We start from the raw sequence: 15,002 nt of genomic DNA on the forward strand, positions 1-15,002 counted from the left end.
GTAAGCATGAGCTAGAGCCTGCCAGGGACAGAGGCTGCCCTTGTGCCTCACTCCAACTCACCACCTCCACCCTCCTCCCCAAAGGCACACCACATCATTGAGGCAGGCTTGAAATGAGATTGTTCACCTTCTGGGGAGGGTTAAAGATTCCTAGGAAAATCAGCAGAAAGCTCTCCAGGCCTCTCTCCGAGCTGAAAAGGCAGATACGCACAACAGTTGCCACTCAGTTTGAAGAGATTTCCCAGCCCTGAAGTTCACCCAGGCATGAACTTCCTCCGGGAAAGGGCGGAAGCAGGTACCTACAGCTGGCTCCAGGGGACCCCTGGGAGACTCTGGGCTCAGGCAGCTCTGCAAGGACCAGCAAGAGCTCCTGGCCTTCCTCTTCCTCCCACAGGAATCTAGCTGCTCCCCCAGCTTCCCTCTGCAAGCGACCAGAGGACGCACTTCTGCACGGATGCTGGCTTTGTCAATGCGGGGCATCAGGGAGCAGATGTGAACAAGCAGATCCTGGGCCGGAGGGAAAATCGGAGCTCACCCAAATGGAGTCTGGGCTGACCGATGGGTTTGTGAGCACAGGTGGGACATTTTAAAATGTAGATGTTATTTTTATTCAGGCATGGTGAGGTCAAGAGGTCAGGAGACGACTGCCACTAGAAAGATAGTTTATGACTCACAGGTCCCAAGATGGGGGGGATAATCCAAGCATGAAGGGTCCCATGAGAGAACAGTGAGGTTGGTCTCAGGCCTGGGTGGGGAGGGGGATAAGTGGGCGAGAGCCTTTATTGTGGTTTTTACAGGAAGGAACTGGGGGGAATAGGGTTAAGCACGTTTAAAATTGGCTAGTTTGAATCATTTCAGTGGGCTCTGGGGCATAAGGGGCTGTCCCTAGTGGATTGATGCCTGGCCCTCGGGTAATTAGGACAGGGAGATAGTGGCCCAAAACTGGAAAGTCCCGGAAAAAGAAAGTAGCTGGGGTAGTGAGCTCTGGCTTGGTTAGTTTGCATGTGAAAGGCCCGCTGGCAGGCAAGTCATTTGCTATCTCTAGGAATCAGCCAACCCTGTAGCCCGTCCAGGGTCAGCAAGGCCTTGGGTGCATCATAATACAGAAAACTTTTAAATGCAGTTAAAACAATCCATGAGCCAAGAAATCTGCTAAGCACTTTCTCCGCGTTAGCTCTTTTAGCCCTCACAGCAAAATATAAGGCATGATCAAGTTTATCTGAGGGACTTCCCTGTTGTTCTGGTGGTAAACAATCAGCCTTCCAATGCAGAGGACAGGGCTTCCATCCCTGGTTGGGAAACTAAGACCCCCCCATGCCTCGGGGCAAGTAAGCCTGCATGCCACAACTACTGAGCTCACAGGCCTCAACTAGAGCCCACGTGCCACAACTAGAGAAGAGAAAACCCGCACGCCACAACTAGAGAAGCCCATGCGCCACAACTAGAGAAGCCCATGCACCACAACGAAGACCCTGCGCACCGCAACTAAGACCCGACACAGCCAAAAATAAAATAAAATAAATAAATAATAAATCTTTTTTTAAAAATTTATCTTATAAAGACACTGGGAACATTTCCTGCAGTTTGACAGCTCAGATTTATTCATGCTGCAGCAAAGGAGTTCGAATCCCCATGGGCTGTCTCCCCAAACAGAAGACCCAGTGTTATATGAGACGTGGGGAAGGGGTAGTGTGTAGGTGAAATTTAAATGACACGGGGCTTTTTTTGTTTGTTTTGCCTCGCCCCAGTCTTGTGGGATCTTAGTTCCCCGACCAGAGATTGAACGCACGCCCTCAGCAGTGAAAGCACAGAGTCCTTACCACTGGACCACCAGGGAATTCCTGACAGGGTGTTGACTGACACAAAGAAAAGCAGGGCTGTGAGCAAGAGGGTTAATAAGGCCTGGCCTGTGAAGAGAACTCAGGGCCCCATTTCCTTGGAAGCTGCTAAATTAGACTAAATATGTAATACTGAGTCTGGAAATCCCTTATCTGAAGCTGTGAACCTGGGTTGGGAATGGAGGCTGTGTCTCCAGATCAGAGCTATTTAGATCCCCCAGGCAAGAGTGGGATGTCCCATTCTCATTAATTTGATTTCAAATAGTCAAGTCTCTGACAATTGATTTTAGAGAATGATGTTTCTCCGCCTTTTGTCCTTGGAAGTTAATTAACAGAAGCAATTTTACAGATTCACAGATAAGTACTATTCAATACCCATTTCACAGATGAGGAAACTGAGGCTCAGCAATATCAGTCACTTGCTCTAAGTCATGATTGAATCAGCAGCAAACCACACCTATTTGGCTCCAGAGCCTGGGGTCTAATACTTCCCAGACTGTAGTGTGGGCACTAAGAGGGGGGCACTCAGAATCCCCTCCTTCTCCCACCCCAAGGCTTCTAATCCATCCAAGTGGAAGGTGTTAGGCATAAATTTCTTAAATGAGTCTTGAGCGTGTGTCAGAGTCGATTTCTCGCCAACGGGGGCAACCAGCAGGGCAGCCAGGCACAGTCTTGTTTATCTCCCGAGGATGTCAAAGCGCCACATTCTCATCAGTGGTAGTGTTAGATTTGGGAGGACATCTTTAGGCAGGAGACATTAATCAGAAATAATAAGCCACTTCTGAGAAACAAACCATAAGCCAATCAACCTGAGGCAATGGAGTTGATTCCCTCGCGGGAGCCAATTAGCGCCCAGGCACCAACAGTCCATCTCCAGCAGGGTCAGGTGGGGGTCTGTCAGGCAAAGGGGCTCCGCTAGCAGTGATCTATACATTTCTCTAGTGGGCAGAGATACAGAACGCACAGTGGGCTTCAGTCTCAGTTTGGGGACAAAATGTTTTCTTTCTCAGAAGCAAGTGAGGATGGGATGGTGTTTTGTTTGGGGCAAATTGTGCTTAGAGCCTGAGATGGTCTTTACCAATATTTTATCTAACACAGGTTCACTGTGGGAATTATAATAATTTCACAAGGCAGTAGCATATAGGATAACGTCTCTTAAGAAGCCAATAAAGAAAGAACCTTCCCCAAATCAATGATAGATGAACTACACTATTGTTCCAGGCAAGGGGAGATGAAAGAAATAAAGTCCAAATTTAGTTGAGCTGTACCTTTATACAAGCTGGTTCTCGGGAGAGGCAACTTGACCATGAGCTGAGGTCCAGCTACCCACCAGTGAAAACGGAAGTCCCTCACTGCCAGAGCACGTTGCTAGGGAACAAAGGAGGCGTTGGCAGGCAGGACGATCTTCCTCCAGGCTGCTGATGGCTTTTTGCCCCTGTGGGGGAAAGAGTTGCCTTTACCATGGCAGGAGCTAATGACCCAAGGTCTTCAGAGAGCTATTTCTTTCTTTTTTTTAAATTTGTATTGGAATACAGTTGATTTACAATGTTGTGTTAGTTTCAGGTGTACAGCAAAGTGAATCAGTTATACATATACATATATCCACACTTTTTTCTTTTTCTTGATTCTTTTCCCATGTAGGCCATTACAGAGTATTGAGTAGAGTTCCCTGTGCTATACAGCAGGTTCTTATTAGTTATCTATTTTATATATAATAGTGTGTATATGTCAATCCCAATCTCCCAATTTATCCCTCCCCCCACCCTTATCCCCTGGTAACCATAAGTTTGTTTTCTACATCCGTGACTCTACTTCCACTTTGTAAATAAGTTCATTTGTACCCTTTCTTTTTTTTTTAAGATTCCACAGAGAGCTATTTAGATCAGCAAAGGGTAACTTTGCCCAGACTGGACACTCTTGGATGGTCCTCACAAACTCTGCTTATTTATCCTCTAAACACCCGCTCCCCATAGTTGCTTTTTCACATATTCTTACTGACAAGCCCCCCAGCGGGGTCCTCGAGCAGCTGAGCTACTGAGGGCTTATCAGCAACCACAGATGTAGATGATGAATCCTGACACACGATTTCACTTTTACATCAAAACAATAACTTCATTCATGAAAACAACTTCACTCTTAAAAACAACTTCATTTTTGTCATAAACAAATGGATCTGAAATCGTATCAAACCGCTACTCAGCAGACAAACTGGCTGGCCCCAGGAATCTGGCAGTTCACAATCAAGCACTGCATCCATTTGGTGCTTTACACTTGGGTCTAGCAGCTGGCAGCTGCTGGGGAATTTACCTAAAACTGGCACCCAGAAGATGGGTTCCTCAAGATCCAACCCACTCTGCGTAGTTTACCTACAATTCGCCCCCTCTTGAAAGGGGTTTTTCATTCTTTCGTTTTTGTTTTTCTAAGTACTTTAAAGGCTTTTAAAAAAAACAATGTGATACTGAATTAATAGCACTGTCCCAACATCAGTTTTCTGATTTTTGACAAGGTGCTATTGTTATATAAAATATGAGCATCGGTGGAAAGCTGGGTGTGATATAATAAAAACTAAACATTTGGTCTTTGACCCCAGTTCCTGACACACAGCTCCTGAAACGCTTGGAATCTCCAAAGTGAGAGTGTCTTGTGTATGCTGAGGTGGATGGTCAACGGGAGCCCCTAGATAGCTTCAGGATTGGGGCTGGTCACCAGAAAGACCAAGGCGTGATTAGAGGGTTGGAACTTTCAGCCTCATACCACCCTGGACCACTGGGGAGGAGAGAGGGACTGGAGGTTGAATTAATCACCAAGGGCCAATGATGCAATCAATCATGCCTGTGTAATGAAACTTCCATAAAGACCCTAAACGGCAGGGTTCAGAGAGCTTCCGGGTTGGGGAAGACATCAAGGTTCTAGGAGGGCGGTGCTCCCGGAGAGGGTGTGGCAGTTCTGCGCGCGCGCGCGCACACACACACACACACACACACACACACACACACGCACGCCTTGTGCATCTCTTCTATTTGGCTGTTCCTGAGTTGCATCCTTTATAATAAGCCAGAGGGACTTCCCTGGCTGTCCAGGTTAAGACTCCGAGCTTCCACTGCAGGGGGCGCGAGTTCGATCCCTGGTCAGGGAGCTAGGATCCTGCATGCCATGCGGCGTGGCCAAAAAATAAAAAATAAATAAACCACAAAATGCAAGTTAAGTGGCTCCCTGAGTTTTGTAAGCTGTTCTGGCACATGATTGAACCTGAAAGGGAGGGGGGTTGTAGAAACCCCCAACTTTGTAGCCAAGTCCGATAGAAGTTCTGGTAACTTGGGGACCCAGTGATTGCTAGTGGCCTCTGAAGTGAGGGCCGACTTGTGGGACTGAGCCCTTAACCTATGGAGTCTGACACTGACTCTGGGCAGCTAGTGTCAAACTGAATTGCAGGACACACTGGTTAGTGTTAGAGAATCAGAGACAGTATAAGAAAAGCAAACCACACATTTGGTATTAGTGCTGTGAGTAAAAACACCACAGTAAGTGAAAGGTGTACACAGGGACTCTCGCTCCTATTTCTGCAAATTCTTTTGAGTCAAACTGTTTCAAAATGGAAAGTTATAATTAAAAAACAATGTGAAGGGCACTTGGATTTAATTTTGTATTTACAGTAAACTTTTTTCAAATTTGCAGCCTATTGCAAAGGACTGGATTATTTTACACACCTGTGCCTCTAGTTTATCGACCTTGGTAAGACTTTGTGGACTTCTGAAGCAATTTGCCTAAGCACCTTTCCTTTCTAAAACAAAATTTAAATTGAGCTTTCATTGTCCATTAAATGTAATGTGAAATTTTACAACACTCTGACAGATGCAAATACATTGCAGAGGGGTTGGATTTAAGGTAAGCTGGTCATTCGGAGAAGTCACCAGAGACTTAGAAGCAGAAGATCAGGACCCAGAAGCCTGCCTCCTTTGGGTGTATGGAAGTGTTGTCTGCAGACCAGCTCAACCTAAACCTGGAAAATGCAAGTGAACATGTATTGAGTGCTTACTGCATGCTGGGCTTAGAGCTTTATTGGATTAACTCAACCCTCACATTAACCCTAGGAAGAAGGTATTAGTAATTTTACACGATCACACAGCCAACAAGTGGCAAGACTGAAATTTGAACCCTGGCCGTCCAGTACGAGGTCTTCACCGTACTTCTACAAAAGCAGGACACGGCACAGGCCTGAGCTCCAGGTGGTGGTCACAATGTGTGGCCCCTTCAGAACCCATCATCAGCCTTCACTGTGAGCAAAGCTGATTCAGGGAGTTTCTGTGTCCCTGTGTTTGCCCCGGGGTCTCTGGAAACAGATTCTGAGACAGGAAGTTGCATGCGAGAGGTTTGCCTGGAGAGTATTCTCAGATCCAGCCTTGTGAGGTGGTGAGGAAGGCAGAGCTAGATGGAGAGATAAGCTGATCTACTGACAGATGGAAAGTGAGGCCTCGGTCCACTTTGAGACCCCACGGGGAGCTCTGAGATTGGGCTGGCCCAAAGTGAGACGAAAAGGTTGTTGTGGGTTGACTTGTGTTCCCACAAAGAAGTTGAAGTTCCAGATTCCCAGGACCTGTGAATGTGACCTTATTTGGAAATAGGGTCTTTGCGTTCATCAAGCTAAGATGAGGTCATTAGGGTGGGCCCTCATCCAACAGGACTGTGTCCTTATAAAAGGGGAAATTTAGACACAGAGACAGACACCCAAACAGGGAAGATGAAGTGAAAACACAGGGAGATCCCCATCTACGGCGCAGGGAACTCCTGAGGCTACCAGACGCTGGGAGAGGTGCCTAGAACCGATTCTCCCTCCCAGCCCTCAGAAGGAACCAACCCTGCCAACACACTGACTTCAGACGTCTAGACTCCAGAACTAGGAGCATACAAATGTCTGCTGCTTAAGCCACCCAGTTGGTGGTACTTCATTACGGCAGCCCCAGGAAATTAATACAAGGCTTGGCTTTGGCATCCCTGTATTGACCTGTGGATGCTGACCACCTGGGAGGGGCATGAGCTTGGGCGAGGCAGTTCTCTTCAGAGGGGGTAATTCCTAGGGAGGGAGGGAGCGGGAGCCTTCAGCAGCTGGCATCCCTGGCAGCGGGGATGCTGTGCCAGCCCTGAAAGAGTGGTTCTGGGGAAAGCAGCCCAGCACCCGCTACACAGGCACAAAATGAGTGGAAACTATGTGTGGTTGTGTTTTTGTCAAAGGTGAACCTCTAAGCACCCAGACTCATTTCTTTGGGTCCACACTGGCCCCTCTTCTCCACTGACACACTGGCACATCTGGGGCTATGAAGATGGCTAAGATCTAGCCCCCCCCTCAGGACTCTCAAGGCCTAGTGGGTCCATGGTAAGAAAACTTGCCACCCGGAACACGCTCGTGAGAGCTGGGACAGGCATGAAAACAGAGGACGTGGCATCAGAGCGGATGCCCCAACCCACCTGGGGCGGAAGCCAAGCTTCGAGGTAGAAGTCACATTCAGGGGAGACCCGAAGGCTGGCCGTGAACGGGGCCCAGTGGCAGGAAAGAACGGAGCACGTTCGAGAAAATGCCAGAAGCTCAGTCTGTCTGGTGCATGTGCCAGGATCGTATAGGATCTCAGGAGCCATGGACCTGATTCTGATTCAGTGGCAAAGATGAAGCCACTGAAGGGTTTCAAGCAGAAGAACAGGACGAGTTCTGTTTCGGCAGTGATAGAACTCATGGGGATCCATCTGATGCTGTCCCTCTAGATAAGGCTCCACCCGCTCTGCCAGTGACACTTCCCCCCTCAGCTCCCTCCAGCAAGATGCCTCTCCCTCCCATTCTCCACGCCCGACCCCCTCCTGCCACAGGAAATTCAGCTGACACTTCATGGCTGAATGGTGAATGAATGGATGGATGGATGAACGAATTAATGAAAGACTGAAGACCCACCTTTCTGCACCAAACAGGAGGCAACCCCCCCCCCCGCCCCAGGACTCCCAGAACACTGTTTTCCCCTCCCTTGTGGCCCAGAGGGCAACGGGAAGGCAGCTTTATAGTTTGCTTTTTTAGTGTGAAAATATGCTTTAATGAGAGTATTAACAAAACAACGTGGAACGCAGAGGAGGGAGCAACTTGGTGCCCGGGAGCGCTTTTAGGAGAGGTGGCTGGAGCTGGGTGGTGATGGGAGAGGCGGCATCACCAGGAGAAGAGAGAGTGGACTGTCTTTGGGGAAGGCAAGGAAGATCTGGGTGGGGTTTCAGACTGCTCAGAAGAACTGGGATGCCAGTAGGCCTATCCGTTTCCAGCTACCAACTGAGCAGCTACTATGTGCCAGGCACTGTGCTAGGTGCTGGGCCTGCAGCCGTGAACAAGGCAAAGTCCCTGCCCTTGGGGAGGTGACATGGGGGGGAGGGAGGCAGCCAACGAACATTGCACATAAGTAAATGATAGGGTAGGTGAGTCGGTGATCACTGCTGTGGAGAAAAGAAAGCAGAGAAGGGAGATGAGAAGTGTTGGGAGTATTGGGAGTGCTGGGAGTTCGGGAGGGGGGGGGCCCTCCCAGGAGGAGATGCTGGAGCAGGAACCCAATGGAGGCGAGAGGAGGAGCTGCATGCAGGTCTGGGGGAGGAGCATCCAGACGGAGGGAGCAGCCCAGGCAGAGGATAGGGGTCCACCCTGAGTTGGAGCATGGCAGGGCATGGTGAAGGAACCAACAGCCAGGAGAGGGGGCAGCCGGAGGACAATGGGTGGGGCAGTGGGGCAGGGAGAGTGGGAGATGAGGGCAGAAAGCCAACAGTGAACGGTGGAGTGAATATGTGGGTGAGGTGAGGACTTTGGCTTCTACTCTGCTTGAGACAGAGTAGAGCAAAGACACGATTTCTGTTTTAATGGAATCCCCGTGGCTATGTGTGGGGGAAAGACGGCGGGGGCAGGGAGACCAGGGAGACTGCAGTGACCCAGACCACAGGGGACAGGGCTCAGACCAGAGTATTCCTCGTTTCTTGAAACTGGAATGACCCAGGGGTCCATCAGCAGGGGAGTGGATAAAACAAATGATGGGAAATCTGTACAATGGACTACTACGCAGCCATGAACAGGAATAAGCTGTTGATAACCCAATAACATGGATAAATCTCCAAATAGTTATGCTGAGTAAAAAAAGCCAGGTGGAATCAAAGAGTACCCGGTATGTGATTCCATTTACCTAAAAGATGAGAAAATGTAAACTAACCTATAGTGACAGAAAGCTGACCAGTGGATGCCTGGGGAAGAGGGTGGTGCACAGGGAAAGCAATGGGAGATTCGGGAGATATTCTGGAGGTAGAGTTAACAGGATTTGATGACCGATTGGATGGGGGTGTGTGATACAGGAGCTGGGGATGACTGCAAGGTGTGGGAGGGCTGAGGGTAACCACGGAGGTGCTGGGGGCAGGGCAGAGTGGAGGTGACAACGTCGAGTTCCCACATGGGGCTTGAGGGGCCAATGGGTCTGTACATGGCAACTTGCAGGAGACAGCTGAATGGACTGTTCTGGGTCTCAGCAAGGAGGTGGGCAAGAGAAGGATTTTGGGGAAACATGGATCAGGGGGCAATGGTGTGTGCTAGTAAACTAGTTCTCTGAAAAAAAGAGTAAAAGCCCTGATTTGTCCTGCTTGCCAATTTCCATGGTGTGCATATTCCCACCATGGCCAGTTTCAAGCTACTAATGGCTGAACAACGAGCTGGCACTCCTGAATATTTAACAGCTCAACGAAGCTGGTGGGATCGGGCTCCAGCAGCCACTGGAAGGGGTGGAGACAATAACAACCCTGATAATTAACACCTGGCAAGCACTGACTCTTGTCCCAACTGCATCGCATCCTGTCTCGTTCAGTCCTTACAATGCACTCTGTGGAGACAGAGAGGGGCTTTACTCAAAGCCCCAGCCACCAACCAGCAAGTGGAAAGACTGGGATTCGAACCCAGCAGACAGATGCGATGCTGCATGTGTTTTGTTTTGTTTTGTTGAGTATAGTTGATTTACAATGTTGTGTTAGTTTCTGCTGTACAGCAAAGTGAACCAGTTATACGTATTCATATATCCACACTTTTTTAGATTCTTTTCCCACATATATCATTACAGAGTAGAGTTCCCTGTGCTATACAGTAGGTCCTTATTAGTTACCTATTTTATATATAGTAGTGTGTATATGTCAATCCCAATCTCCCAGTTTAACCCTCCCCCCTTCCCCCTTGGTAACCATAAGTGTGTTTTTTTACATCCGTGACTCTATTTCTGTTTTGTAAATAAGTTCATTTGTACCCTTTCTTCAGATTCCACATATAAACGATATCATATGATATTTGTCTTTCTCTGACTTACTTCACTCAGTATGACAATCTCTAGGTCCATCCATGTTGCTGCAAATGGCATTATTTCGTTCTTTTTTATGGCTGAGTAGTATTCCATTGTATATATGTACCACATTTTCTTTATCCATTCCTTTGTTGATGAACATTTAGGTTGCTTCCATGTCCTGGCTATTGTAAATAGTGCTGCAATGAACATTGGGGTGCATGTATCTTTTCGAATTAGAGTTTTTGTCTTTTTCAGCCCAGGAGTGGGATTGCTGGATCATAAGGTAGCTCTATTTTTAATTTCTTAAGGAACCTTCATACTGTTCTCCATAACGGCTGTACTAATTTACATTCCCACCAACAGTGTAGGAGGGTTCCCTTTTCTCCACACCCTCTCTCCAGCACTTGTTGTTTGTAGATTTTTTGATGATGGCCATTCTGACTGGTGTGAGGTGATACCTCATTGTAGTTTTGATTTGCATTTCTCTAATAATTAGTGATGTTGATCATCTTTTCATGTGCCTCTTGGCCATCTGTATGTCTTCTTTGGAGAAATGTCTATTTGGATCTTCCACCCATTTTTTGATGGGGTTGTTTGTTTTCTCGATATTGAGCTGCATGAGCTGTTTGTATATTTTGGAGATCAATCCCTTGTCAGTCAATTCATTTGCAAATATTTTCTCCCATTCTGTGAGTTGTCTTTTCGTTTTGTTTATGGTTTCCTTTGCTGTGCAAAAGCTTTTAAGTTTAATTAGGTCCCATTTATTTTTGTTTTTACTTTCATTACTCTAGGAGGTGGGTCCAAAAAGATCTTGCTGCGATTTATGTCAGAGAGTGTTCTGCCTGTGTTTTCTTCTAAGAGTTTTATAGTATCCAACCTCACATTTAGATCTTTGATCCATTTTGAGTTTATTTTTGTGTATGGTGTTAGGCTGCATAAGTGTGGAGACTTTCATTGCTGTGCCCCAGAAGCTTCCCAAACTGAGCCACTCACCACCCAGAAGGCACTGTCCTTGAACTGTTATTCCTAACAACGCTACAAGGTAGATTCTATTATTATTCCCATTGTAGATAGGGAAGCTGTGGGTAGAATGAACACTAGCTTGCCTGATAGCTCACAGCTGGCTAGTGGTGAAGGCAGGACTGGTACCCAGGAAGGCTGGCTCCGAAGCTGTGCCCTCAACCTCTGGGCTATGCCACCCACAGGTTTTATCCTCCACCCTTAATTCAATTCAGATCATTGAATCCTATTGAGAAGCTGAGCTCAGGGGTTTCAGGAATAAGCAATTTTAACATGCTTTTATTCCAGTCCATATTATGTCACCAACATTTCCTCCCATCGCTCAATCTGTCTAGCAACCCCAGATTTTAGTGGCTGCGTGATTGTTCCAGTTGGCACAATCAGGACAACGGACATCAGTAAAAAGGAATGGGGGGGTGGGGGGTGGGAAGATAGATACTGGAGGTGGAAGTGGGCATGGCTTGGGAGGCTGCAATGTGGGGAAGCTCAGACCCTCCCAGTGGTCCATGCCTTCAGGTCAGCACCCCTCCAGCACACCACTGGCCCTGCTGAAACGAGGGGCTGCATCTGTGCCCACTCTGGATTCACAGCCAGGGGAGCTTGAGAGAATTTGTCTCCCTCTGGGTAGCCAAAAATGCAAGAGAGCTTACAGCTATGAGCAGCCATGTTCTTGCCTCCATGGAGAAAGCCAGCCTGTAAGAAGAGAGAAGAATGAATCCAGGGTACGGAGGGAGGCAGACATGAAAGAGAGAGAAAAAAAATCCCTGCAGGGGTTTGAGCCTCTGGTTCTGGGTGTCCTATCTTGGAGTTCCCTTACAACAAATTTCCCTTTTTCCTTAAACTACTTCCAGTTGGGTTCCTGCCATGTGGACCCAAAAGAATTTCAAGAGATACACCTGCCTTGACAGGATGTACCCTGAATTTCTCCTCCATGAGAGAGTATTTTGTCAACACTAGGTTCAGCTGCAAGTAACAGAAAAACCTAAAATCATATGACATAAACAAGTTGGAAGTTTAATTAACTTTTACATAAACAGAGTCTGGAGGTAGGGCATCCAGGGCTAATGTGGAAGCTTCATAATCATGAGGATCCAGCCTCCTTTCATATTATTGCTCTGTCATCTTCAGTATATAACTTGTGATCCAAGATGGCTGCTGGCGCTCCAGCCATGACATCCACATTCCAGTCAGTAATGCCAAGGAAGAAAGGGCTAGAAACATTCTCTTTGAGGCCAATCCCTAGAAGTCCCACACAACACTTCTATACTTGTATCTACTGGCCAAAATGTAGTCACCTGGCCACACTTAGGTGAGGGGAACATAGACAATGTAATTTTTGCTGGTCTAATGTATCCATTTAAAAATCAAGGTTTGTATTACTAAGGGAGAAAGGGTCATGGATATCAGGGGAATCTCTTCCAAAATCTTATCCTTCCACAGAGATGGAGGGCAACCTGCATCTTCAGTCCAAGGCCCTCTAAACTGAGAAATTTCCTGACAGGCCTTCGGAGAACTGATTCCACCAAAAAGAAACTATCAACAGTGGGCCAGTGGATGTAGCTCACCGGGGGCAGGTGGCGGCCCGGGAAGCAGGCACAAGGCCAAGGGGCTGTTGATCTCCTGTTAGAACCCAGCTCTGTCCTTTCTTATCAAGAGAGGAAACCATCCCTGCTCCACACAGGGCAAGGTCCCTGCCTGCCAAGCTGGGAGCTGACACTAATCAATAATCCAGTCTTCCCATGAGGCAACCACAGTGAGGGCTTACCTGTGACTCCCAAGAGCTGTAAATGGGGGGGGGGGCCTGGTCTCCTGCAACCCCCAGAGATAGAAGACCCAGCCCCCCACCACTGTCTGGACAAACACCCATCCTACCACTGTTATTCAAAATACACACCTCTACCACCAGGAGGCGCCATTCACAAGGAGTACATCCAACGGAATTATGCAAGGCAGTGGCACCCTGGTCCACATCCTCATGGGGTGGGAAGAGGGGGTAGAAGAACTAGATTGAAGGGGTATATTCCCCACCCCCACCCCTGTATCAGCTTCCAGAGAACAGCACGGTAAGGTGAAGCAGGATGGAGTGGAATAATAACAGTTCCTGTTACAGCCCAAGTGACAGGGTCACAGCCAAGCAACAGGAAGAATTTGGTAGCAAGTGGATGACGGACTGGAGCTGGGGGGATAGGCAGACCAGTTGGAGGGGCCTCGGAGCCTCCAGGAGAAGAGCAGAGGGTGCCCTGACCCAGACAGCACATCCTAAACTCTCAGAACTAACCAGTCCCTTGGCCATACTTGTTAGCGTTCTGACCAGCTCTCTGGGGAGGAGGAATTGTGGGCTGAGAGCAGAAACCACTAGGCATCCTTTGGATACTTGGAGAAAATGGGAAGGGTGTTCCAGACAAAGGGAACAGCAGGGGCAAAGACATGGGTGTAGCCTTCTCACTGGTATCCCCAAACCACAAGGCAGGTACACGGCTGGGAGAGTTACCTTTTGGAAGGCACAGGCTTGATCCCATCACCCATCCCTGCCTTTCTCACACTCAATAGTTGAAGACGTCAGGATCATATTTAGGAGACCATAAATTTATAGGATTGTGGGTTTATAGATTAAAAGCCCCAAGCTCAGAGCAAGACTTCTCAACCTTGTTCATCCATTAGAAACACCGGAGGAGACTTTCAAATACTGATGAGTGTATAAGAGAACTGTGGTACATCCACACAATGGAATACGGTTGCCCCTCGAACAACGTGGAGATTAGGGGCACGGACCCCCTGTGCAGTCGAAAACCCACGTATAAGTTTCCGCTCCCCAAAAACTTAACTACTAATAGCTTACCACTGACCAGAAGCCTTACTGATAACATAGACAGTTGATAAACACATATTCTATATGTTATATGTATTATATTAATATACTGTATTCTTACAATAAACTAAGCTAGAGAAAAGAAAATATTAAGAAAATCATAAGGAAGAGAAAATACATTTACAATACTGTACTATATTTATCGATAACACTATCTGTTTACAAGATGAACCACCTGTCAGTACCTATATCAATACAGGATACAAAACACTGTAGATGTTATATGTATTACTGACACAACATCAAAAACGAAGATAGGAGACCGGGAGAAGATGGCGGAAAAGTAAGACGCAGAGATCACCTTCCTCCCCACAGATACATCAGAAATACATCTACACGTGGAACTGCTGCTATAGAACAACCACTGAACGCTGGCAGAAGACGTCAGACCTCCCAAAAGTGGCTACCAGAAAACTTGAAAAATAAAAAAATTAAAAAACAAACAAGCAAAAAAAAAAAACGAAAAGATAATGTGAAAAAGACATTCATATTTACTTACAGGCATAACAAATCATGTATTGATAATGAAGCAGCAGCAATATGATTGCTTTATGGTAGCCTAGCCTAACTGATATGGTTGCTTCCTGGTAGCCAAGTCAATAAATTTTTATGGCATACAAATATTACAGTCATATTCATAATACAGTATTGGAAACATTGTCACATTTTTTAAAAAATCACTTACCTGACACACAGTTTCCCAACTATGAGGGGGAGGGAGGGACAGAGGGAGAAGGGCATACTGTAACGTAATTCTTTGAAAGTCATAAAAACAGTACAAAAACACATTAATTTTATAATATATAAAATATATTTTATATTAAATATATAAATATATTCACCTTATGCCTATGTAAACAAGTCAAAACAAGTCTTGCACAGGATGTTCTACACATATATTCGTGTATATTTATTGAAAAAAATCTGCATATAAGTGGACCCATTCAG

This window comes from Balaenoptera acutorostrata, chromosome 19 (assembly GCF_949987535.1).
Source record: "Balaenoptera acutorostrata chromosome 19, mBalAcu1.1, whole genome shotgun sequence".
In the NCBI taxonomy this organism is placed as follows: Eukaryota; Metazoa; Chordata; class Mammalia; order Artiodactyla; family Balaenopteridae; genus Balaenoptera; species Balaenoptera acutorostrata.